General features: G+C 61.2%; 1 protein-coding gene across 1 annotated transcript in view; it reads right to left on the bottom strand.

The window, feature by feature from the left end:
• Nucleotides 1-23,925, bottom strand: part of SHISAL1 (shisa like 1) — a 73,623-nt gene extending 49,698 nt beyond the window's left edge. Inside the window, exon 1 of the mRNA XM_059404570.1 lies at nt 23,858-23,925. The gene's annotated coding sequence lies outside the window, so the exon portion shown is untranslated. The remainder of the gene's footprint in view (nt 1-23,857) is intronic.
• Between the last annotated feature and the right edge of the window lie 256 nt (nt 23,926-24,181).

Raw genomic sequence — 24,181 nt, 5'->3', positions numbered from 1 at the left:
GCCTCCCAGGGGAAGGTCTGAGAGCAGAGCACACCCTGCAGAGATGTGCCACCAGAGAACACAGTTCTGGAAAAGTGCACTGGGAAGGGCGTGCCACAGTCTGCAGGAACCGCCCTCTGACTGCCCAGGCTGTCCCGGGGCACATGCTCTGGGCCCAGACAGCTCGTCTTCACCCTCAGGAGCTCGCAGCCCGGTCAGGGAGGGCACAGGGGTGACAGCTGGGGTCCGACGAGGCCCGGAGTCCTCCTGAATGGGGGCAGGCAGGGCAGGGAGTCACCCTGGGTGACCCGGAGGCTCGAAACTTCTGAGGGGGGGAGACAGGACTGAACCAGGCCAAACGCAGGGGGCGCGGATGGCGGGGCCCCAAGGGTGACCCGGACCTTACTCTCCCCTGCAGCGCGGCCCGCAGGGTGGACCCAGGAGGCAGGTGCTGCTGGTCCCAAGTGTGAACCAGGGGAGGAGCGGGGAGCGGAGAGAGGGTCCGGTGGAGCTGAGCGCCTTCATCCGGAGGTTATGCAAGGCTCGCATCTCTCGGGCAGGCTTCCCTGCACCCATCGGAGCCCCGCCGGAGCCCCGCCGGCTGTAAGCTCCTTAATTGTTCTCAGCCTGGGCCTCCTTCCGGCCTCCTTCAGGGCCCTCGTGGGAGGATGAAGGAGATTAAAGCATTTCAAAGTGCTTAGCCAGGATTTGCACTGAGGAAACCCAAGGATCCGCTCTGGAAAACACGAGGGCGGGGGGGGGCGGGCAGAGTGGCAGGTGCTCTGAGAGGGCGCCCTCCGTGGTGGCTCCGCAGGGCAGGCAAAGGCCCACTGAGGCTGACTCGGGGCTCCGGAGCTCCGGCAGAGCAGGTGCCCCATGTCTGGAGCCAGGGCTCAAGTCCGAGGGCCGGTGGGTTTGTTGAATGAATACAGGGTAGGGGGCTGCTCCTCTGCCTTGTACCCAGGCCCCCCTCCTGCCGCTCTGGCCCCTCACCCCCGCGGGTCCTCCTCTTACTCCTGTGAGTCCGAATCCTGCAGCACCTGAGAAGGGGCTCCAGGAGGCCCCCCGGATCCCATCCGCTGGGAGAAGTCCGTCCCCCTATGAGACACTCCCCGTCCCTTCTCCTTCATTCACGCGCTCGCCCACCTCTTCTCCCGACATCCCCTCGTTAACCCCCACTCTGAACGGGGTCTGCGCTGGGTTCTAGGGACGGGGAGGAGGCCGTGTGCCATGCCAGGACGCCCACCAAGCTCTCCCCTCCATGACTGGTCCCCAGGCTCTCCAGGAGGCCAGGAGGGTGCTGGGCCAGGGCCTGGCCAGCCGGGGGTCATGGCCACGGAGCACGGGTGCCAGAGTCCCACAGACTGGGAAGGAATCCCAGCCTGGCCAACTCAGGCCTCTGGCCTCCAGGCCTGTCTTGGGGGTACTGGAGACAGTGGCCTCAGAGGCCAGCCTCCGGCAGGTGTGTGGGAGCAGGACACACTACGGCTGCATCTGTCCCCGTCTGGTACCGTCTGCTCAGACTCCACGGCTCGGCCGTGCTCCCCACCCGGACCCGGGGCTGCCTGGGCAGGACTCCATGGTGGGGTGGAGGCCACAGAAGCCACAGCCCTGTTTGCTGGACAAAGGTCGCGGTATAGGGACTCTGGGTGGGGGGGCACAGGGCTTGTGGAGGGGGGCAGCCCAGGCACCAGAACCGAACGCTGACTTTACAGTGGAACAAAGCCCACCACGTGTCACAAGGGAAGTTCCGTAAAAATTCCATTTCTCATGAGACAGCAAAACTCAGAAGCCAGCCACTCCAGCTGGCAGGGTCGAATGGCTTTTGGAAACTCAGTGGCAGCCATGATCCTTGGTCTGTCCTCAGGGGTCACACACCTGATAGCACCAACATTCACAAGGCTAAAGCCATGCCCTCCTGCCCTCCTGCAGAGGGGGACGTGGGCTCAGGGGTTACGAGCTCAGGCGTAAAGGGCAAGTCATGCTGTCGGGTATGGCCACCTGGGGCCCCCACAGGTGACGCCTGCAGGAAAGGGGGAGCCCCTTCCTCCCACCGGGCCCCAGCCGTCCCCCCAACCCAGAGTCCCACACTCTGACTTCGCTGCATGGTCACGGAATCTCGTCACCCAGCCCAGGCAGGTCATCAAACCCCAGCTCATAAAGAAGAGAACTGAGGCTCGAGGTCACACGGCTCCTCAGGGCTCAGTCGGGAGGCCAAGCCAGCCCAGATCCCGTCCACACCCTTGGCGCGGCAGGAGTTTCCGGGGCCTCCCCGGCCCCCCGCCCCGAGAAAGCACATTTTACGACAGACAGATTAGATTTATGGTCTTGGGTTCTAGCTCTTCGGAAATTGGTAAATGGCCCACGAGGGTAGCTCAGGGCCGACAATAAAACTCCAATAACTGGAAGAACATTCTGGATGAGTAGGACTCCCTGTGGGCTCCGTCCGCATCCAGAATCATGAGTCGGGCACGCATCTCTGCGGTCCACCCCTCGGGTCAGCCGGGGACTGCTGTTCCCAGATTTCAGGAGTATTTTTAAACACCGAATTTGGCGAGGCTGGAAAGGAGAGGGAGGGCATATGGAGACACAGAGCTGATGAATTACACCCCACCGGGAACAACAACAGATCTGTTTTCCCGTCAGTCCGGCCATAGGGCAGGGCCCCGGGGCCGGGCGGGGGGGCTGCGAAAGATGGCCCAGCCCCGCACTAGCGATCCCGCATCCTCTCTGGGCATTCACCCCTTCTCTGGCCACCTGCACCTTCCCCGGGCCGGAGGCCCAGCACCCCCTCCAGCCCCAATCGGGTCAAGGGCAACCATGGCCTGGAGGTTGGGTCCTTGAGCTTGGACTGCACTGTCTGGGGCCAAGTCTGGGCTTCACCTCTGTAGCCACACCCTGTGTGGCCTGGGACAAGTCTCCCCAGTCTCCTTGGACCTAGAATGGGGATAAAAATAGTATCTAATTCACAGGATCCTTGTGACCATTGAATAAGGTGACACGTCAACGAGCCTGGAACAGAGCTGGCGGGTGGTGGGCGCTTGGAACGGGTCCGCGCCGATGCTCTACAGGCTGCCTCTGCCCCGGCCCTCGCCCACCCATCCAGGTCCTCGTGGGCCCAGGGCCAGCTTGCTGAAGCGCATGTGTGACCAGCCACCCACTTTCTCAGGAGTCCCGGCAGCTCCGGGGTCAAGTCTCCACCCGGTCCTGAGGCCCTGTGTGGTCTGGCCCTCGCTCCCATGGGTCAGCCCTCTCTCCTCTGGGCCTTGGCACATTCTGTTCCCGCACACCTGGGACACCCTTTCCCTATCCTGTAGCTGGGCAGCTTCAACCCAGATTTTCACACTCAGCTGGGGTGTCCATCTCTCAGGAGGCTTTTCTCCCCCTGACTCTCTCACTCCCCTGAAACTCTGGGCCAGCCTCTGCCCCCCGGGTTGTCCCGGACTGCGTGGGACTCACCTGCTGCCAGTGTGGGCAGGAGCATGGCAGGGCACTAAGCCTCGAGGGCAGATCAGGGGACGGCGGGGGGGAGCAGCACTGAGTGGCAGACTTTCACACCTGGCCACGCACACCCTGAATTTCCTAGCATTGAGAACAAAGACAGACACGTGACTAGCGCCATGCCTGTCACCCCAACATGTTCCACCTTGCCCCTCCCCTACAGGGGTGCACGAGGGGCAGGAGAGGGGGAAGGCGCAGCTCCGTGACCAACCCCACAGCAGAGCGAGGACAGGTCCTGCCCCAGCCTCCTGGGTGCCTGGTGGCCGAGAGCATAACACAGGAGTCAGGACTTTGGCTCAGGCTGGCCCTTCTGTGGGTCTGGCTTTCCCCAACTCCTACGACCAAATCAGACCAACCTGCAAGGCCCAGCTCCAAGGCCACCTGGTTGCCGTCCCCACCCCAATGTCCAAGGAGTGGACAGGGAGAGTCACTCAGTGACTCTCTAATGGGGCTATCCTGGGGGCCAAACTCAGTGCAGGGCAGGGCGGGGGGGGGGGGGGGTCAGACCCAAGCAAGGGGGACACAGCCGGGCCCCCCCCGGGGGCCGGGGGTGGGGAGGGGGAGGGGCGGGGGGGGGGGGGGGGGGGGCTCTGCAGGCAGCAGGTGCCCAGGAAACAGGTGTTGGCACGGATGGGAGGTGGCAGCGAACAGCTGTTGGGGACCCTCCCCGGGCCCTGGCACTTCCCTCAGGAGCTCGCCGGCTGCTCACCACCCCTGAGGCTGCATTCTGTCCTCCCCAGGATGCAGGTGGGTGGCGAGTGGGGGGCAGAGCCGGGATTCAAAGTTCCCAGACCCCCCCAACCCCCCACGAGTGGCGCAGACCGAACCCAGAGTTCTCGAACTTTGGTTTTTAGGACAACACCCACTTCAAGGTTATAAAATCTCACTCCGAAATGTGAAGTCTGGGAATAAACACGGGAGATGCCTGTGAGAGCCAAGATCAAAGTGGGTCCTCTTGACCCTGCAGGAGGCGAGGGAGGGAGCCGGGAGGGAGGCAAGAGGGGTGTGTTCCCTCCCCGCGCCAGCCAGGAGCCGGCAGCGCAGGCGCGGAGGACAGACATGGGCCAGAGACAGAGGCCACACGTGCACAGCCCCCCCGCACCAGCCCCCTCACCCACGCTTCCCACCAAACCTCGCGCTGCCCCCGGTTTCCCTATGGTTCCCACCTCCATGCCCACCTACGAGCCCAGGAGGCAGCCCGGCGCCCTCCAGCTTCCTCCACTTGCGCTCCCTTGCATCTGTCAAGCCCCATGAGGTTCCCCCCCACCGCCATGGCTGCTGTACCCCCAACCCATCCTCACCTCGAAGTCAGCTGGCTTTCAAATTGTAAGCCCCATCGCCCCAGGGTCCTGGCTCCTCCCTGGCCTGGGGCCCCCTACAGCCACACAGGCCGTCTCCATCCCCGCGCTGTGCCCCAGCCCACTGTCCATTCCCTGTACCTGGCAGTTCCAGACCATTTTCCCAGGCCCTGGGGCCCCCAAGAGGCCTCCCCTGACCCCTGCCGCTGTGCTCACGGCCTGTCCCCCTTGCCTTCCAACGCAGATGGCGGTTCCAGTTACGCACTCAGCGCGGTGGCTCTGGGCACATCCGTCTCTTCAACTGGACTGTAGGACGGAGGAGGGCTGGGACCCAGGACCGGTGACATAACTGCACGGCCCAGCACAAAATGCAAAAATGCAGGCGTTTGTTTAAAAATGATTAGGCATTTCTAGACAGCGACGGCAGAGCATCAAGCCAAGCTTGGGGCTCTCCTGAGCGCTGGGCTCTGTGTGACTTCGCGGGTCACATGCCCGAGAAGCTGGCCCTGCGGAGACCGCATGGTGGCTGCTTGTCACCGTAAGCAGAATGGGGCCTGGCACGTAGTGGGCACTTTTTAAACACTTGATGCGTTGGTGAATGACTACAGGCATCATGAGCTCCGTTTTTCAGATAAATAAACCATAACTTAGAGCAACTAAGTGGTTTGCCTCGACCCGCAGGGTGTCAGGGCCGTGACCGGAACTCAGGTCTGTCTGACCACAAACAGGTTCACGGTGGGTTAGGGGAATGACAGCACCGAGCCCAGGATCGCGCTCTGCCACTCGTTAGCTGGGAATTCCAGGCAACTTACTCCCCTGAGCTCAGGTTCCTCATCTGCAAGACGGAAACCGCGCCCCCACCTTGCTGGGGTACAGAGACAGAAAGGACCAGAAGCGCTAGCAGAGCCCCCAGTACACAGACCAAGGACTCCACAAATGGTTTCTATCTGGTGTTGCCCACGCTGTTTCCAAAGCCAATGGTTTCGGTCCCGGAGAGGTTCCTGGGTGCCCATTAGCAAATGCCAGAGTGTTTGAACACTGTGCCTACAGGTGACTTCCTCTTCCTGCTGTGCCTCTTATCTGCCCTGCCTTGCTTTGCATACAGTAGGTGCTGAATGGATGTTTGCTGCCCAGAGAGCAGAAACTCCATCCACACTCACTGGCGTGGATGCCAGGTCGGCCTTCCTGCAAGGAGCAAGCTTTCAGAGGAAGCGGGTAGACCTAGGCAGAGACCTTCGTGCGACATGCTCACTCCTCCCACAGAGACCGGGCTGGACTCCTGCTGTCCCTGACAGTGACCGTGGGCCTCAGCCTCACTGTGGAGCCACCGGCCATCGCTGAGAAGCCCCAAACCCCAGCTCTGCGGCCAGGAAACCCAGGTGGGACAGTGCAGAGTCTTCGATCTATGCTCCCTGCCCCCGCCGACCTCCGGTCACCCATATTAGGCAGCCCCCGCTCCATGGCGCCCCGGCACGGCCAAAGGGATCTCTGCAAACTGTAGTGTGGGGTGTGGGACAGAGTCATAACGGGGACAGAGGGCAGGTTACCACTAACAGAAACCACTGCTGCCCCTCCCCGCTTCGAGAACACACTGCAGTCTCTCCTTATAGAGCTCTCTCCCCTCTCTGACCCCCTCCACCCAACCAGCTGGGCTTGGGGTTCAAGTTCTAACCTCGGCTTGCTTCCCCGATCCCCTTCCTTGACCTCCGCCCTGGGCCCGTTCTGCACATACCGAGTCCTTCCTGTATGTCCCGTTCTCGAACACTGGAGGTGGGCACTGCTGCTCTCCCTACGTCTCAGGAGAGGAGACCAGGCCCAGGGAAGGGGGCGTGGCCAATCCCCGGAGGTTCTGCCCTCCCCCTTGGGGCCACGCTGTGCCATAGACCAAGTGGCTCCCTCGAATCCACCTCGGTTTCCTCCCTAGGGAAGGGGAGGGCTCAGCTGAAGCCATCGAGGGACACTCCGCAACCGACATCGCTCTGCCTCTGTCTGTTCCCCTGAATTATTTGGCGGCACCATGGAGATAAAACAACCCTTGGAAATCCCAGCGGTATTTTTTTTTCCCCCCACTGGAGCAACACAAAAATATCCCATGAAGAATGAATCACTGAAAGTGTCAGGGCAGGAAGAGGAAAGGCAGGCCCACAGAACGCCTGCGGGAGGGCGGCCTCGATTTGTTTCCTGACGCCCAGGCCTCCAGTCCCGCCTCCCTCGGGGTGGGGAGCCCTGGGCCTGGGAACCCTCCTCCTTGGGGAGAACAGAAGCCAGAGCCATGCCTCAGTTTCCCATCTGCAAATGGGGATCTCACACCCACCTTGAAGGGGTGCTGGGAGGGACCAAGGAGGCACGTGTGAATGTATTCATTCGTTCCCTACAAGGGGTCAGCTGGGCACTGGGCTGGGGACAGCAGATGGCACAGCAGGCAGAACTGACCCGTCCCAACCCTCACGAAGCCAATCAAATGCTTACACAGGGGCCAGCGCTGATCCTGTGGTGGGACCCTACATCTGTCCACTAGGTCGTTTGTCTGGCCAGTTAGGTATGCCCACAGGCCACCTGGGGAGCTGGGTGGGGAGGGGGCATGTTGAAAGGATTTAGAGGTGGGCCCTAAAAGACACCGGCTCCCTCACCCTCCCCTCTATCCCTGGAATCCTGCCTGCCCTGAGCTGGGCCAGACATAAACCCCCTCCCTCATCCTCTGAAGAACCCGGCGTTCCAACCTGAAGTCCCCAACTTCAGACTGACCTGCGTTTTCCTTATCCAGCCACGGCCCAGGGGGACAGGGACCCTCAGGGTGACCGTGCAGTCAAGGGGAAAAGGGGACTGTGGGGCCCAGAGGAAGGGCCAACCCAGTCTGGTGGAGTATTTATTTAATCCTTGGGATTAGGAGAGGGGGAGATTACCTGTGATATACAAGTAAGGAAATAGGCACTTTCTCATCTCCTCGACTCCACGAGCTTCCTCACTCATCCAGGACCACCAGCTCATCGATGGCAGAGCTGGGACTCCATGAGGACCCGAGGGTCTCTCAGTGGCTTCTTGGGTCGGAGGAGGGGTGTTCAAGGAGCAAGAATTCTAAACGGGAGGAGAACGTGAGGGCTGCTTCAGTGTGATAAACACACACGGGCTGGGGGCCCGGCTTGGCTTCAGCTCTGTGACCCTGGACGAGCCCTTGCACCTCTCTGAGTCTGGGCCACCTCGATGTTTTTAAGCTGCAATTCAAAGCGAACCTCCCGTGTGTCTGATCCTGAGAACCCATCGCGTAGAAACATGTAGCTCTAGCATTACGTTACTCTTTGTGATTACCTGATGTTGCAGTTCCTGTATTTGCCTTTGCAAGGGCTGGTTCACAGCACAGACTGGCTGGCCTAGCAGGGGTACAACCCCTCCACAAGTTCCGGGGGGCCCAGGAGAAGCTCACTTCACTACATCCTCTTAGGCACCGTGGGTGTCCCGCCACTGCATGGTAAGTGCCTCCAACACCCCTCCCGGGCTCAGGGGTTTGGGCCCCCAGGCACCGGGTGCGAGAATGTTCCCAGTAGCACGGTTTAGAAGAGCCAAACCCTGGAGGCGACCCAGATGGAAAGATGGGAAAATGCACTGTGGTATGTCCAAACACTAGAACACTCCCCGGCTGCCAAGGGAAACGCAGCCACACCAAACATCTCGGGGCATTTTAGCCACACAGGAACAAGGGAGAGATTCAGGTCCCCAGATCAAACACAACATGGTCCGCTTGCTGAGACTAGAAGGAGCAGGAGAAACACGCGCTCTTGTAGGAGGCGTATGGCCATGACCTGGGCACGAAGGGGAGCCAACACGATGCCTGGGTCCTGCGGGGCGGAGGTGAGGGAGGGGCACTCGGGGCCGATGTTCTAGCCCTCGCGTTGGGGGTTGTGCTCGAGAAGCTCTATCATGTTATTAATAGACAAACCGGTAAGTAAGGCGGCTTTGACAGGAACCGTGGCAGGAGAACATCAGGAGAGGGACTAACCTCATTCCCTCACTGGGAGTCCAGGCGGTAATATACAAAATGCTTCAAAATATGGACAAAAATAAAGATAACTCCCCGTCCCCCTTCGACTGTTAAAAGTCCCAGTCCCCAGACTCTGGGGGGCTGAGGAGGGGCCTGGTGTGGAGTCTCAGGGAGCCGGCTTGGCCGAGTTCTCTGGAAACGCTGCCTGTGCTCAGCTATGCCTCCTGGCCCCCTGGCCCCGTGCTGGGATAGCCCCGCTCTAGTAAGGGTCTGTCTCCGCGTGGATCCCTGGCCTCGCGGTGACCACTTCATCCCTTCGAGGGCTTCCTGGTCATCAGCGATCCGGGCCGTAGGCTTCCGCGCCTATAAACAAGGGACACGAACTGTCCTTCCGCGTAGCCCTGCCGTGTGCCTGACCAGGTGGACCCACATGGCCTAACCCACGCCCAGAAGCCCAGGGCTGCCTCCCACCTGCCCGGGCAGGTCACCTGCCTCCGGAAGGTGCAGTTTCTTCCTCTGCGTGTCGTGGGTGCCTCGCCTCTCCCCTCTCTGGGTTTTGGGAAGATTAGGGAGCAAGCTGATCATTCACAGTGATGCCAAGGAACCCGGCGATGGGAGGACAGGCGGTCACTGCCGAGGAGGGAAAATGATGCCAAACGGATGTTGGTAACTGAACACACCGCCAACCACCAGCCACCATGCAGATGTTGGCGGAGGACAAACCGAAAAGCCCCCACTGGGTGCCAGGTACGCGCGGCTGTGGCTTCGATACCCTGACCTTGCATGATCACGCTTCCTAACCCGTGGAGGCTGACGGCTCTCTGTGCCCGGCTCAGGTGTTGCTGTTACTAATGGTAAAGCCCCAGTGTAGAACCCAGATTCGAAACAGACCAAGCTAAGTAACCGGGGTGTGTGCACCCTGGGGAGAGGCACCTGCATCAAGGGTACAGTATGCGGTAGCAAAGAGCCAGCGCTTATCAGTTCAGGACCTTGGAGAATCAAGGGACCTCTCTGACCCTCAGTTTCTTCTTCTAATGGGGATGGAGTTCAGGGTAGGACAAGATGTGTACAGACCATTGGAGAGGTAGTTGGACCAGGGTGCCTGGAGTGTGGCCCTGCACACTTGGGAGCTGACTAGAAATGCAGGATCTCAGAATCTGCATCTTCATCCCGGCTTTTCCCAATAGATGCTCGAGTATGAGAACCACTGGGCTAGTCAGAGGTCAGGAGACATTTTCTAGAAAGGGCCAGATGTACATGTCATTGGCTTTTGAGCCACTGGGCCTTGTGGGAACAACTTAACTCTGCCATTGTAGCAAGAAAGCGGCAACATGTGATTCTAAGCACATGGGTGAGGCTGTGTTCTGGTAGAACTTTATTAACAGAAAAAGGGCACCCCAGCTTGCGAACCCCTGCATTAGAGCCTTGATACCCACAGTGCAGTCCACAGACAGCATCCAGGGCATCTCCTCGGAGCTGGCTGGAGACACGGGCTCTCGGGCTGCCCCCCTCCAAATCCCGAGGATTCAGGGACTGCGCCTACTAACCAGTCCTGGAGCCTGCTAACTGGTCCCAGCACCGGCGAACAGGTCCCACCATCTGCTAACCAGTGCCTGCTAACCAGTCCCAGACCCTGCTAACCAGTCCCGGACCCTGCTAACCAGTGCCTGCTAATCAGTACCTGCTAACGAGTCCCACCATCTGCTAACCAGTGCCGACACCGGCTAACCAACGCCTGCGGACAGGTCCCGGCGCCTGCCCGTTTGAGAAGCCCCAGCTGCGGCGCACACCAGGGAGCGGGCAGCAGGACCCTGCCGGTTCCCTCGGGGTCTGATGCACAGGGGCCGGGAGGGGGCCGCGGGGGTAGGGGCTGCCAAGCGAAGGTTTAACAAACCGTGGCACCAACGCGGCTAATTGGCAGCAGCTGCTGCTGCAACCAGAGACTTGTCAGCTGTGATTAAGCGAAGTTGCCTTTAGGCCAACCAACTTCAAAATTATGCAAATAGGGCCATATAGGAGACCACAGGGTTGGTGTGTAGGAGCTGGCTCTCCCACCCCCCACCCCCGGACCTAGCACTTTTAACCCCCTTCTGCTGGCCTGGGCGGGGGGGCACGTCCACCTGGAGCACCCCTGGACCCGCTCCACTTCTGGGGGTTAACGAGCCTCCCGCCCACACTCCCCATAATTGGCACGAAAGCTGCTGAGCGGGAGGCGAGCCAGAGGCTGCCAAAAGCCAAGCCAGGCCCCGCCGCCCCTCTCAAAAGCATCTGCCGCCCCCGGGTAGCTGGCCCGGTTCCCTATCCCACTCCGAACCCCAACGAGCCAGGCCTGGCCTCCCTGGGACCCTCCACACCCAAGAGGGCTCCCTGGCGGCAATGGCCAGGCAGCCAGGGGGCACAGGACACTTTCAAAGGTGGCAGGAAGTGGCTCCCGGCCATCTTCCCCGAGGGCTGACGAGCCCTCACTCAGCCCTGAGGCCCAGACTTGAACAGACAGCAGCCCTCCTCTGGCTCACCCTCACTCCTGGGGCCGCTGGTACCCCAACCTAATCTCCCCAGCCGACCCCAGCCCTGTGGTCCCCACCCTGGGCTTTGCTGCCTCCTACGCCGGCCGCTCTCATGACGGATCTCCCGAGAAAAACGGGGAGGGGTCGGCCACGAGATTGGTGTGCGAAGTGGAGGGCGCAGGGGTTCCAAGACAGAGGGAAGACCCCCGCGTCACACACACTCCCCACGTCCCCATCCCGTCAAGAGAACGGCAGTATGACATGGTCGTGGGAGATCTGGAGGGAAGCCAGCTCTCGGGCCCGAGGTCCCCATGGGCAGCCGCTGGCAGGCGTCTGGGGAGGAGCTGGGCTCTGGAACGGCAGGAGCTGCTCTGAGCCCCTGGTGCTTTTCTCAGGCCTCCTTTGCACCAGCCAGCACTTCCTCCCCGAACCGGAGAGCCGTTCTCCTCGCGCTCGGGAAACCAAGGAATCGCTCAGAAGCCCGTCTGCCTGCGTCCACGGAGCGGAGCCCTCCGACCGTCCCCCAGGTGGGCTCTGAGAGGGAGCGGGGAGCCAGGGCAGGGCACAGGCCCCCGCTGGAGGGGGAAGGCCCGGCCAATCTGACCTACACGCCCGCCCGCCGGGAGCCCATCCCGGTCCACCCTGGTGACCGGGCAGAGCCTGGCCCTGGGAGGGCGGGCCTTCCTCACGCGGGCTCCGTGGCCTGGAGAAGCCGTCCCGGCCCACCACAGCAGGCTTCCTGCTTTTCAAAACGGAGCATGGCTCAGGACGGGGAGAAAACTGCTCCATTTTTAGAGCATCGGTTGACGTCCAGGTGAATGTCGGAGGTCTAATTAGTGTACTGCTACGGGAGAATGTGGGTCCCCAGATTTCTGGGGAATGGAGAGGTAACATCAAAAAGCATTTATGAAAGAGCTCGGTCAGCAAGAAAGCCGGTCAGAACTGGGGTGCGGAGGGCGGGAGTTCACCAGGAGGTGGGCTCCGGGCCGAGCCTGGCAGAGGGGGCCGCAGAGAGGACAGGGGCGCAGGCTGGCCTGGGAGAGGGGCCACGGTGGTCCTGGGGCCCCAGACACGTGACCCAGGCTGTCTGGGCCTCCCTCTTGCCTACAAAGTGGGGTGCTGACCCAACCTCACGGGGGGACCTGCGGGATGACATGACGTGCGTACGGGAGTCCAGGACCGAGCTGGGAGGTCAGCGGGTGGTCAGGAAACAGGGCTTCCCTTCCTGGCCTCTCCTTCGCTGGGTTCAGGGTTTGCTTCTGGCTGCTCCGCGTTCTTTAAAGTGAGCTGCACGTGACCTGAGACGCGGTCCAGGGGAGATGGAGGGCTCAGATGTGGACACGGAGGAACAGAGGACCAGAGAAGTTGTCTTTTTGCGGGGATGGGGGTGTTACATAGGTCCTATGAAACCGACCTGGGACCAGCACCCAGATTTCCAGATTCTTGGCACGGGGCTCCCTCCTCAGTGCCACACTGGCCCCAGCTGGCACAGTCCACACATCCCTGGTATGGCTCGGCGGGGGGGCACTGAGACATTTAGGGGTGCACAGGGCTCTCCACACTGTGGCATGCCCCTCCTCCCCTCCACCGCCGTCAGCCGGGCTGCGGGACAGGGGGCACAGACCTTGGACCACAGCCTACAGGCTCCAGGCTATAGAGGAAGAACCCCCACAAAAGTTAGCCTGTAGAGAAGACCTGGCCTTCTGTACAGTGGAAACAGGAGAAAGAGACTGTTTCTTGAGCACCGACTATGTGTCCGGCCCCGGGATGGGCATCTGACAAATACTGTCTCCTTTAACTCTTGAAAAAGGGGGCTGCTGCTGCCCGTGTGCAGATAAAAAAAGTAACGGGGCCAAGGTCACAGAGCAGCTGCACTCCGGGCACTTGACCCCAAGCTGACCCCGTTTCCAAGTCAAGGTCCGTTCTGGGCCTCCAGCTCTTGGCCTTGGGCAATCGGGGAGGAAGTGGGGGGGGGGCTGCTATTCTCCCGAAATGAAACCACCGAGAATTTCCCCCTCTCCCGAGGCCTGGGGGCAAGCAGGAGAGAGACCATTTTTGGAATAAGCCGGTTCCGTTTCCCACCGCGCTGGAGGCCTGGCCCTCCGCCTACACGCAGGGCTTCCCAGCAGACCTGGGCCCTGATGGAACTCCTCCAACCACGGCCCCCGGGGGCCCGTCCTCCTGGGGGACAGTCTTTCGGGGAAGCTGGGGAGGAGGACTCCGCACTCCTACCCCTCCCCTCTACACGAGTCTGGCCTCACACTGAACAGGCTTATTTTAAAACAATCAGCATTTGGCTCAAGCTGTGAAAACGAAGCCTACATTTGGTTGTGTCAGGAAGAGAGGGACAGGCCATGCCTGGGAGAGAAGAGGTCATTGGTGCCAGTTCCCCCCGAGTATCTCAGACCTAGCTCCCAGCCTCACGGACAGAGAGGGGGATCGGGGACATCCAGGTACGGGAGTGACAGATCTAGTTCTAATGCCATCACCGCCGCTAACCGACATGGGACCGTGAGCAGGTCGCTTCATTCGAAACCTCGGTTTTCTTCTTGCTTGCCTTCTTCCCCTCTATCATTCAGCCAGGAAACGTTCACTGAGCCCCTGCTGGGTACACTCCTGACTCACAGCCCTGAGGACGCAGGACTGAACAAGACAGACACCTGCCCTTGCCATGTAGAGACTCCGGTCTGGAGCTGGGAGTGGCGCGTTCCATCCCTCTCCAGCTGGTGTCTGCCCAGGAGGCATCTAGCTCAGGAGGCCCTTCTTGGCTGAGCCCATGCCGGAGGCCCCTGCGACTGTTGGCTCCCAGTGGAGGCTGGATCTATGTCTGATGTCCCTTGGAGACCCTGGGTGCCCAGCCCTGCCCTGGGCACAGAGGTGGGGAATAGGAGAGCGGGAGACCGGAGCAGCGATGGAGGGGCAGCACGGAGCTAAGAAGCCCTGGCCAGGGCCTTGGACAGTCCACAAATAAACTGCTCATCCCTCTTCCCAACTGAGAGAGAGAGAAAATAGCTTTCACACTATATTTTCTGATTTTTTTCCCACTTCACTGCTTCTAAATCAATCCAGAACAGACTGTCCAATTGTTTGAATTTCAGGAGGAAAGTCTCCTAATCTTTCCCTCGCCCTGCCCAGAATTCTGCCAGGCCCTCGTCCTCTCCCGGACGTGCCCACCTGCTGGCCTGTGGCCCTGTAGGAAGACGGACGGGGGCCGGAGTCCCAGGGGTGATCATGTCTGGACGCACCAGAAATATCCTGTCCCTGGAAGAGAAGGCTTTGCTTCCCCAGGTAGGACTGACCTCGGGGGTGCGAGCGGTGCTCTGCAGGCAGCGGGACACCCAGGGAGCCTGGCACCTGGGTGGAGCCGAAGGCTGCCACATGCCTTCAGGTTTCCTCTCCCTTCAGGAAAGTACGCTGGGTGCTTCACGCGAGCAAACGGGAAGGGCGGTCACCAACCCCGCTGCTCCGGGCGGCGGAACAAACACTCCTTAACTTGCCAGCGGCCTTGGAGGTCAGGCCACTGCCGAATGCCAGAGCCTCACCTGCCCGGCCTCCAGCAACACCACGGGACAGCCATGGCCAAGCGCTGAACGTGCACCGACTCCTTTCCCTGGGCTCCGCGTGTCTTGTTCCTTTTCCCGTGATGTCCCTCCGCCCCTGGCTCACTGACCCCCTCATCTCATACTCTACCTCCTGGGATGCCACCTCCCCTGGGAAGGCCTCCATGCTGCTCCAACCCCTTTCTCCAGGCCGAATTGCTCCTCCGACCTCCATCATCACCCACACTTGCTCAGTCCTTTACATGGGACCCAGACCCGTAGGATCCAGACGTCCTGCAGACCACAAGCCCCGAGGGTAACTTCTGGAGTGAGTAAGCACGTCACAGGGACCCAAGCGGATGGCTTACACGCTCCTGACCCCCGGCCCCTTCGGAGGAGGCAACAGGTGGCAGCAGAATCCAAGGGTCAAATATTAAAGACCTCACTGCCCTTGACTTCCGGGCCCATATGAGGCCGGGACAGCTCCAGAGCAACCCTACCCCTGCCCCATTCCTTCCCCAGGGTCTCGCTACGTGCGTCCCCCTCCCCAGAGAGAGGGAGCTCCACGATGGTGACAGACCAGTGGAAGCGTGAGAAGGGCTTGCTTCTGGAGCATTCTGCCTGCCTCTCAGGTACAGAGGACCCCGGGGGTCCTCCTGGGGACCCCAGTTTACAGAGGATACTGAGACAGAGAGGAGGTGGCTTGGCAAGGCCACACACCAGTGAGGGGCAGGCGCAGGGCTCTGGTGCCCCCGTGCCAATGCCTCTCTGGGCCACGAAGCGTATCCAGCCTCCACTGTGGAAAGAGTTGAAGCTGCCAGATGCAAATCCTTAGCAGCCGTGTGGTCACAGGGAGGTCACGACATGGGAGCAGTGGTCACCTGTCCTTGTGCACGGCATGGTTTCAGGATTCATGCTTACGAAGTGCCTGGGATGGGGGCTCTGTGGCGACTCAGGGGTCTCCCTAGCAGGTTGGGGCGCCCATGGGCCTGGGAGCCAGTGCTCCCGTGCCGGGGGGCGGCAGGCCGAATTCCGCCCTGGCTTCGCAGTGACCTCACTTCTTGCCCCTGCCCTGACCCCGCGCTTTGGGCCCCTCTGGCAGAAATCAGATGGCTCGCAGGCCGCTGTTCCGTAGTCTGTGCGGGCAACGCGCCACCCCTGCTCCAAAGCCTCCCGTGCAACCTGTCCCCCACCGTATGGAGCCCAAACACCTCCCCCGACTTCCAGCGCAGCTTCACAGATTACAAACTACGCTCAGACACCTTATCTGTGCGCGTCACCATCCCCCAAAGGCAGGGACGCCTGGCCCGTACCATGGAGGAGGGAATGGAGGTTTGGAGCAGCCCTGGGACTTCCCCATGTGAAAGGGGGGGAAGCCACAGCATGAACCAGCTCTGTCCAGCTCACAACCACACTGGCAGGGACACCGGTGGCCTGGGCCCCCGGACTCGGGTCACCAGGCCCGGTCCCGTGGAACGGGGACAACAGATGTCCGCACAGGGAGAGAGACGGCTACGCAGCCCATCCGACCTCATCGCTCACGGACCTCAGAAGGAATCCCTCCCTCGCTGCCCCGGTCCTGGCCTTGTGACGTTCCCTGACAGCTGTCCATCCGTCTGTCCTTCCTTCTCCCGTCCATCGCCTCACTCGCTCATTCATCCGTCTGCCCATCCGTCCGCCCACCTGCCCATCTGCCCAGGCACCCTGGGCCAGGCTCCAGCCACAGAGCTAAAGCAGGAATGAAGTGGCGTCCACCCTTCGAGCACAGAGAGAAGCCCACCGCCTCCGGGCCTCCTGGGTGTTTCTGTTAGTAACCGGACCCCTGGCGGTAAGGACCGTAACGTGTACTGAGCATTGAACTGCACATCAGGCTCTGCACCAGCACGGTCCTAGGATTGACTCATTTAATTCTTCAAAGAACCTTGTGAGGTGGGTGCTATCCCCATTTTTAGATGAGGACACTGAGACTCAGAGAGGTCATGTAACTCGCCCACGGTCACACAGCTAGCAAGGATGGAGACCAGGGTGTGAGCCCCGGGACGGTCCCTCCAGAGTTCTGGGATAATAAAATCACGGTTATCGTTGTGACAGACCCAGGGGCCTGGAATATTATGATTCTTACCCGTAGCCCTCAAAACTGCCCTTGTAACGTGTTAGTGTCATTACCAACGTTACCAGCCTTATCTTGCAAACGGGCACACTGAGGCTCGGAGCAAGCCGAACGGCCCGCCCTGGAGCTGGGGTGGGAACCCAGGAGGGCGCATGCCGGGCAGGCTCCCCCTGGTCTCAGGGCCCCCTGGACTCTTCCTCATTCAGTCGACAACCACTGCCACGGAGGCTCAGGGACGATCGGGTGCGGCTCCCGCCTGGCTGCCGCAGGAAGGACTGAGGCGGTGTGAGCCGCGCCACGGTGACACACCAGCTCGGCGTAATAGCGTGAGACGACAGACCACGCGGTTGTCAACGCACACTCTGGGCTCACTCCGCAAACCTAATCTGGCTCTCACAATAACCCCTTCTGCAGATGAGGAAACAGAGGCCCAGAGGCTACATAACCCACCCAGGGTCGCAGAGTTTGGAACAAACAGAGGGAACACTTGTCCCTGCAGGAGCCCCGGCCACGGGCTCTCTAGCCATCTGTGCCTCTGGGCCAGGAGCCTCCCTCTGGCTCTGCCCGTTACCTTGACGATGGGCCTCAGCTCAGAGGCTTGGTTCATTCCCCAAAGGCCTCAGGGCCCCGGGGATCAGATTCCAGGCAGTCACACCCAGAGGATGCCACACTGCCCACCTGCTTCCTGAAACACGGAAACGGCAGAGGCCTCGCAAACCAGCCCACGGCGGGGGCATGCTGGACTCGCGCAGAGAGGTCGGGCCTCTGGGGCTCAGTGGTGTGGCCAGGCTTCCTGCAAACGGGCACAGAGGCTCCCTGCCCCATTTCCTGGATGTAGAGACTAAGGCTCAGTGCTAGCAGGCCTAGCACGGACACCCCAGGCCCCACGTCCTGAAGCCCAGCCTGGCGGGAGCCAAGGAGGCTGAGAGAGCTCAGAGGGAAGAAGAAAGGGGACTTTCTAGACTTTGGTATTAGTGTCTGTGGTTCCAGGCTTTAATTTTTAGAATTTCCATTTTTAGTGTCTTATGCTTGTTCCCCCATCCCAAGGAGCCCACAGGATCCAGAACCTGGGGTTTCAGAGCCCTGTCTGGCCATGACCCCAGCGCCCGCTTCCTCTCTCTGGGCTCTGTTCTCCTTAGCAAAAGGGATACTCACAGGTTGACCCTGGGGTTTCCCGAGGACGCTGGAAGGTAACGCATACGAAGGGGCTTGGTAACAAGAAAAACTGCCAGCGTGAAAATCACAAGATGCCACCGGGAGCCCAAGCCTCTGCCAGACTGCTTCAAGATTTTCTCAGACTACTCCTCTTCCCGAAGTGCCCTGTGCCCTCTTCTGGGCGGGGCACCCTCCGACTCAGCCTTTACGACCCAAGCCAAAAGTCACCTCCTCCAGGGAGCCCTCCCTGCCCCCTCAGGCAGGGTGGGACCTTGCAGATGCCTGTTTTATTCTCTTCTGCCCCCAACAGACACACGGCAAAACCCACCAGGTCCTATCTTCGTCGTCTCCGGTCTCCGGCTGGCACCGTGTCCTGGCACAGGGTAGGTGCGCCGGAAACGTGGAATGAATGCAAGCTAAATGCATTGGCCGTTAGTCTAGAAATCCAGCTGTGCATGGGAGAAAAGGAGCCCAAAGTGAAAGCAAATCACCATCCTTTCCGTCACCAGCTCGGGGAGCTGCCGAGGGAATTCTCGCACTGGATTATGGAAGGAACTTGTCTTTATTTTTAATTTGTGCCAATATCTAAGAAAGCAGCACTTTATTCTGAGCCTATCAAGTGCCGAAGAGCTTTGAATCTGGTGCAGGAGGCAAACTTCCCCGGCCCAATTTCCCCATGCAAATCTCTCGGCGACGGCCGAGCCATCTCCGCCCTCCGCCGGGCACCTCCGACGCTTGCCAGCGAGGAATAATCAGATTATGTAGCTGGGTTTTAAAAGATCACGGTTTGTCTCATTTTCCAGGGAAGTGTGAACAAAAATTTTTTTTTCCTCCCAGGGCTCTGTTAAGAGCTTCCAGAACTTAATTCAGTGTTAAATGGGTGTAATTTGGGAAGCTCATGCATTATTTCTTAATTTCTCAAGGCGAGTCGGCACGCATCTGCTGAGGTACGTGTGTGTGCGGACAGATGGGCGGTGATCGGAGTGTGCACCCTAGTGGTGGGGGGGGGGGGGAGGGGGCAGGCTGTCTAGAACACGCAAAGTAGACGCTCCATTCATCGCTGATGTCCGGAAATCTGGGATGGGAGGCATTTGCATTTCATCTGGCTTCTGCTTTTCCGCTCTGATGGCCAAGGGCCTGGAGGTGGTGGGGGTGACGGTGGGGGTGTCTGAAGCCTTTTCCAGAAGGGAGTGCCGTTCGACCGTCCCGGCCCCCTCCCAATGCCCCATCCCAGGCAGCCTCCAGGGCCTCTGAAAAACACCTACCAAGTCTGCATCATAACCCTGAACACCCTTGGAGGTCCAGGACGTCCATTCACCGTGACCTTGAGCACAACCAGAACTGGCTCTGGACTCAGCGTCCTCATCTGTATCTGGGTACGTGGACAAGTTTCCAGCTCTCTCTCAGGACCCACAGCAGAGGCTCCTGGGGCTTCCCTCTCTGACTTAGCATGCACAGAGGCCCCAGACGTGCTGGAGTCCCCATCTTTGTCTGATTCCCCAACTTTAGGCTATGAAGAGTGGAGTTCCCACACCCAAGACCCTACCAGGACCTCTTACCCCACAACCTTCATGTCCTGCACTGCTGAGTGGGAAAAGGGGCTCAGGGGGCCAGTGACTCGCCAGTGAGGGGCCAGGTCAGGATGCCCAGAGAAGATTCTCCAGAGAACTTCCTACCTGGTCACAGTCAAGGGGAAGAGGAAGGAGGAGCTTGTCGCGAGGGGCCCTAGCTGACACAGTAACAGGGCCAGTGGTCCCAAGACAGCCACTGTCCCAGCCAGAGAATTATCTATTCATTTACTCAGTCATGCACCAAGTTGAGCCCTGGTCATCTCTAGGCAGGGCTCCACGGGGACAGGTCTGAGAGGGCCTTGGGGTCTTCTCTATGTCCCCAGGTCACACACAGAGATGGGGTCAAGCAATGTGCTGGCTGCAGGAAGGAGGTCAGGAAGGACAAAAAGAGAGACGGGGAGACAGGAGAAGGAACTTGCTTCCTGCCGGGCTTTGTGCAGAATGAGGCCAAAACCAACAGAGTGGGCGGCACCTGCCGTCTCCAGGAGGCCATGGCCCAGGCCTCTGGTCTCCCTCCTTGCTTTTGCTGGCTCCGGATGTTCAGGACCCCACCTTACAGAAGAGTGTTTAGGACACAAGTTCCTCCTGTTCTTGGAGGTTGACTATTATTTCAGTAACTTCTAGAAAGAGCAGCTGGGCTAGGAGAAGTCACTTTTTTGAGGGAGCTGGGGCTGGGGTTTCTCTGTTCATCCTAGGACTGATGTGAATCTGTTGCGTGACTTGGCTGGGGAGAAGCAAACCAGCAGAGGCTGAGTTAATAGAGGCAGAGTGTCCCCAAGAAGGGAGGTGATACCTATCACCCCAACCATAAGATGGGCCGCGCTCTGGCTAGGTTCAGAACAGAGGAAACAGAACGAGGGCTTGGAAGTGAGACTCCAAGCAGCCTGACCGAGGGCAGCAGTGTGAGGAGCTACGGGGCTGCCCTGGGGCTAGGGCTGGGCTCCAGGCGGAGTCCTGAAGCAGTTAGGAGCCGCTGGGTTATTCGGAACCCCTCTGAGGCCGTTTCTGGTGGCACAACAGCATCTATCCGTAAGGACAAGTTCATGCAGATGGCCTGCAGATTAAGGAGGTGTTGGGGCTCGGGGCTCGCTCCATACAACACCTGGCACGTAGTAGGCCTTCTGGCCTCTGCCATCAGATGCTAGCCTAGTGCCACGGAGGCCCCATGCTGCGTGTGCGTCCGCCAAGTCGCGTGTCATTTGCAGACAGTGGTCGCGGCCCAATCTGGTGTCCGCTTGCTCCTCCCTCTCTTAGAAGCCAAGGGCCTGGCTGTGAGGCACTCGTCTCCTGCAGTGTGGCCGGAAGCGGGGAGGGCTGGCAAGGGCTTGGCTGATTGTCCTAGAGGGCTGGAAACCAGACCCCTCTCCTTGTCTTCCAAATACCCCTCCCTCTGCCCACCCAACCATGCGCTCCCACCGGCAGGCCACGTAAGTGTCCAAGCTCCAAACCTACTCATCCGCCCCTCCTCGCCACGCCACCCCTGCTTCTGAACCCTCCCCCAGGCGGGGGGCGGAGGGGGGGGGTTGTCCAGTTCCTGGCACCCGCCCGGGCTGCGTGGCGGTACCATCTGCTGCCTGTCTCCCTCGTCCTGCGGCCCCCCCCCCCCCCCCCCCAGCCAATCTGCATCACCACCCATCGAGGGGCTCTGCCCAGAACACCTTCTGCTCCTCCCTTCTGGCTGCTTCGGGCCTGCCTTCTGGACCAGGCCCCCCTGGCACCCCTCCTCGGGCTCTCAGGGGCAGACGTTCCCCCCTGCCCCCCCCCCCCCCCACCTCGGCTTCCCCCAGGCAGGCCTCCAACCCTGGCTGGCCCCATCAGGGGCTGTTTCCTCAAGAGCAGCCAAGGGCAGAGTGGACGCCCTTGGGCGGCAGCAGCCATGGGGGCTTGCTGGGCGCTGTGCCCAGAGGAAGGAATGGACGGGTGGCTAACAGGACCAGGGAGTGGCTCTCAGCTGCGGCTCCCTGGGGCAGGCCTCCCTCCCCCCTTTCTCTCCCCCACAGAAGTCTGAGCAGCGCTGGCCCTGCCCCCACCCCTCCCCTCCCATCCAGCGGGACAGGCTTCGGGGTGGGTGGGACACACGCACAGACACGTTTACACACACATGCACACATTCGCACCCCACACACATTTACACGCACACCACGGCGGCTGCAAACTCACACCACACACTCGCATGTTCCCATACTCACACACGTACACACGCAGCTCCAAGCTGATCTGTTTCTCCTCCCGGATGCCTGAGACAGAGCCAGGAACTCCGTGGGTTGCTGACATGAAAGAAACGGCAGAGCCCCCTGCCTGGGGCTTTCACCTTGAGCCCAGAGGTGCGAGGCGCGGGGGGCCATCTGGCTTCAGGGAACTTTCTGGACGCTAGCTCCACAGTCAACCCGTCAGGGCTGGCACACGGCAAACAGCATCTCTGGAGAGATAGATGGCTCACAGGCAGGGGTCCTGCCCCGAGCAGTCACAGATTCAGGGGTTGGGGGACACCTCAATTCTGGACAACCCTGGCCAGCATAGGGATTGTCCTGAGCTGGCACCAGGGACCCACGATTTATTCTGATTCTGCGTTAAAAGCCATTTCCAACCGTTCCCTGAAGACGCCTGTCAGTGAAAGGTCCCACTGGGCCACATGCTTTCTGGTCACACTGAGACCATCTCACAGGCGAAGAAACCACGGATGGTGGACGGACCCCCGCCCCTTATTCTGACTCTGAATGGGGCCTAACTTGCTAGCTAAAGGGCATTTCAATCACAGCCTGGTGCGGGATTCACAGGACATCAGTGACTGAAGACGGCTTAGACCCACAGGGGTCAAGGCCCTCATTCTATGACGAGGTAACTGAGGCCCAGAGAAGGACAGAAAGCTGCCTGGGGTCACACAGCCAAGAGCGCACCATCAGACACGGGCAGGGCCTTCCCAGTGCAACCTCCATCAACCTTCAGAGGTGGCAAGGGCTCCGGGGCCACTTTACAGATGGGGAAACAAAGGCTCGGAGAGGTCAAGCACCTTGCTCAAGGTCACCCAGCCAGGAGAGAGAGGGCTAGAGGCCACCCACTGTGATTCCTGGTGCAAGGCACTTTCTGCTCCTGTCATCCCGCTCTGGGATTCCTTGGGCAGGAGCCCACACTAGGCGCAGGGATCACAGAGGCCGAGAGACGCCGGGCAGACACAAAGAGGCATACAGACATACTCCCACGAAGTATTATGTAACTCCCCTTCCTTGGCCCCATCGCCCCAGGGGTGCCGCCGGCCACCAGCCGGGAGCCGCGACCCACCCGGCCTGGCCCCACCAGCCCCTCATTGGCTCTCTCCAAAGAGAGAACAGTTGGAGGCGCCAGGACGCGCCGGCGTGTCTTCCTCCTTTCTTTTTTCCTCTGGCTGAGTAACAAATACTAATACTAATAATGATAATAATAATTAGAATAAATATAACCTGAAGACGCTTGGGGTCTCGTTGCCATGGCAACCGCTGGCGCTAATGAGCTTCGGAGGCCGCCGCCGGGCCACCGGGCTCCGGGCGCGGGATCAATATTGATTCGGCCCGGGGAAGCGGCGGCGGCTCCACTGGGGCCACGCGGCAGGCGGGGAGCCAGGGGCGCGCTCTTGGAGGGGGTCTTCCTGGTGGCCCGCGCCGCCCAGCTGGGGCCCCCGGAACCGGCTGGGTCCCCAGCGTGCCTCCGGAACTCTGTCCGGCGCGCACGGGGCTCCCCGCTCGCTGCGCTCCGGGACTCGGTCCTCGGACGCCGGTCCCCACCTCGGACGCGCATTCCGGTCCCAACTGCTGCGTACCGGCACGACGCGCTCCGGGATGCTCCTCGGTCCCCTCCCCTCCAAGGTTCAGCGACCCCGACCTCGATTAGCCCCGGCGCGGACCCCAACGCCAGAGCACCGGCTAACCCCCACCCGGCTCCCGCCCCCAGACTCTCCGCCCGGCGTCCCCGACCCCTTTCCAAGGCACGCCGGACCCTCCGAAGCACCCACCGCGGTTCTCCCAGCGCGCCCACCCCTCCCCGCCCCGGGCGCCAGCACCCCTTTCTCCCGAGCCCCGGAGCCGAAGACCCCCCCCCCCCCCCGCCGGGACCCTCCCCCGCCAGGAGCCCCGCCCCCGGCCCTCTCCTCCCGGGGCGCTCGGACCACCCCCTCCGCCCCCCGCCTCCCGTCCGGGCGCGCCCCTCCCCCGCGCGGCCCCAGCCCGGCCCGCCCGGGGCGCCGCTCACCTCGTGCCCGCCGCCCGCTCGCTCCTCGCTCCGCCGCCGGGAGCCGGCGCCCGCGGGGCTGAGCCGCCTGCTGGGGCGCGGGGCCGCCCACGCCCCCGCGGTGCCCCCGCCGCCGCCGCCGCCGCCGCAACAGTTGTCCCGGCCCCGGGGGCTGCGGGGACTGGGGGGCGCCCGCGGGGCTCGGGGGCTCCTAGGCGCGCGGTGGGGGTGGGGGGTGGGGGGCGCGGCGCGGCGCTGGGGCTTCGGCTGGGACTCGGGGTCGCGCTCCGGCCGCCCGCCGCTCGCCCCGCCGGCGCCCCGCGCCGCCCGCCCGCGGCTACTGGG

This window comes from Mustela nigripes, chromosome 6 (assembly GCF_022355385.1).
Source record: "Mustela nigripes isolate SB6536 chromosome 6, MUSNIG.SB6536, whole genome shotgun sequence".
NCBI lineage: Eukaryota > Metazoa > Chordata > Mammalia > Carnivora > Mustelidae > Mustela > Mustela nigripes.
This window is presented reverse-complemented; position numbering and strand designations above follow the sequence as displayed.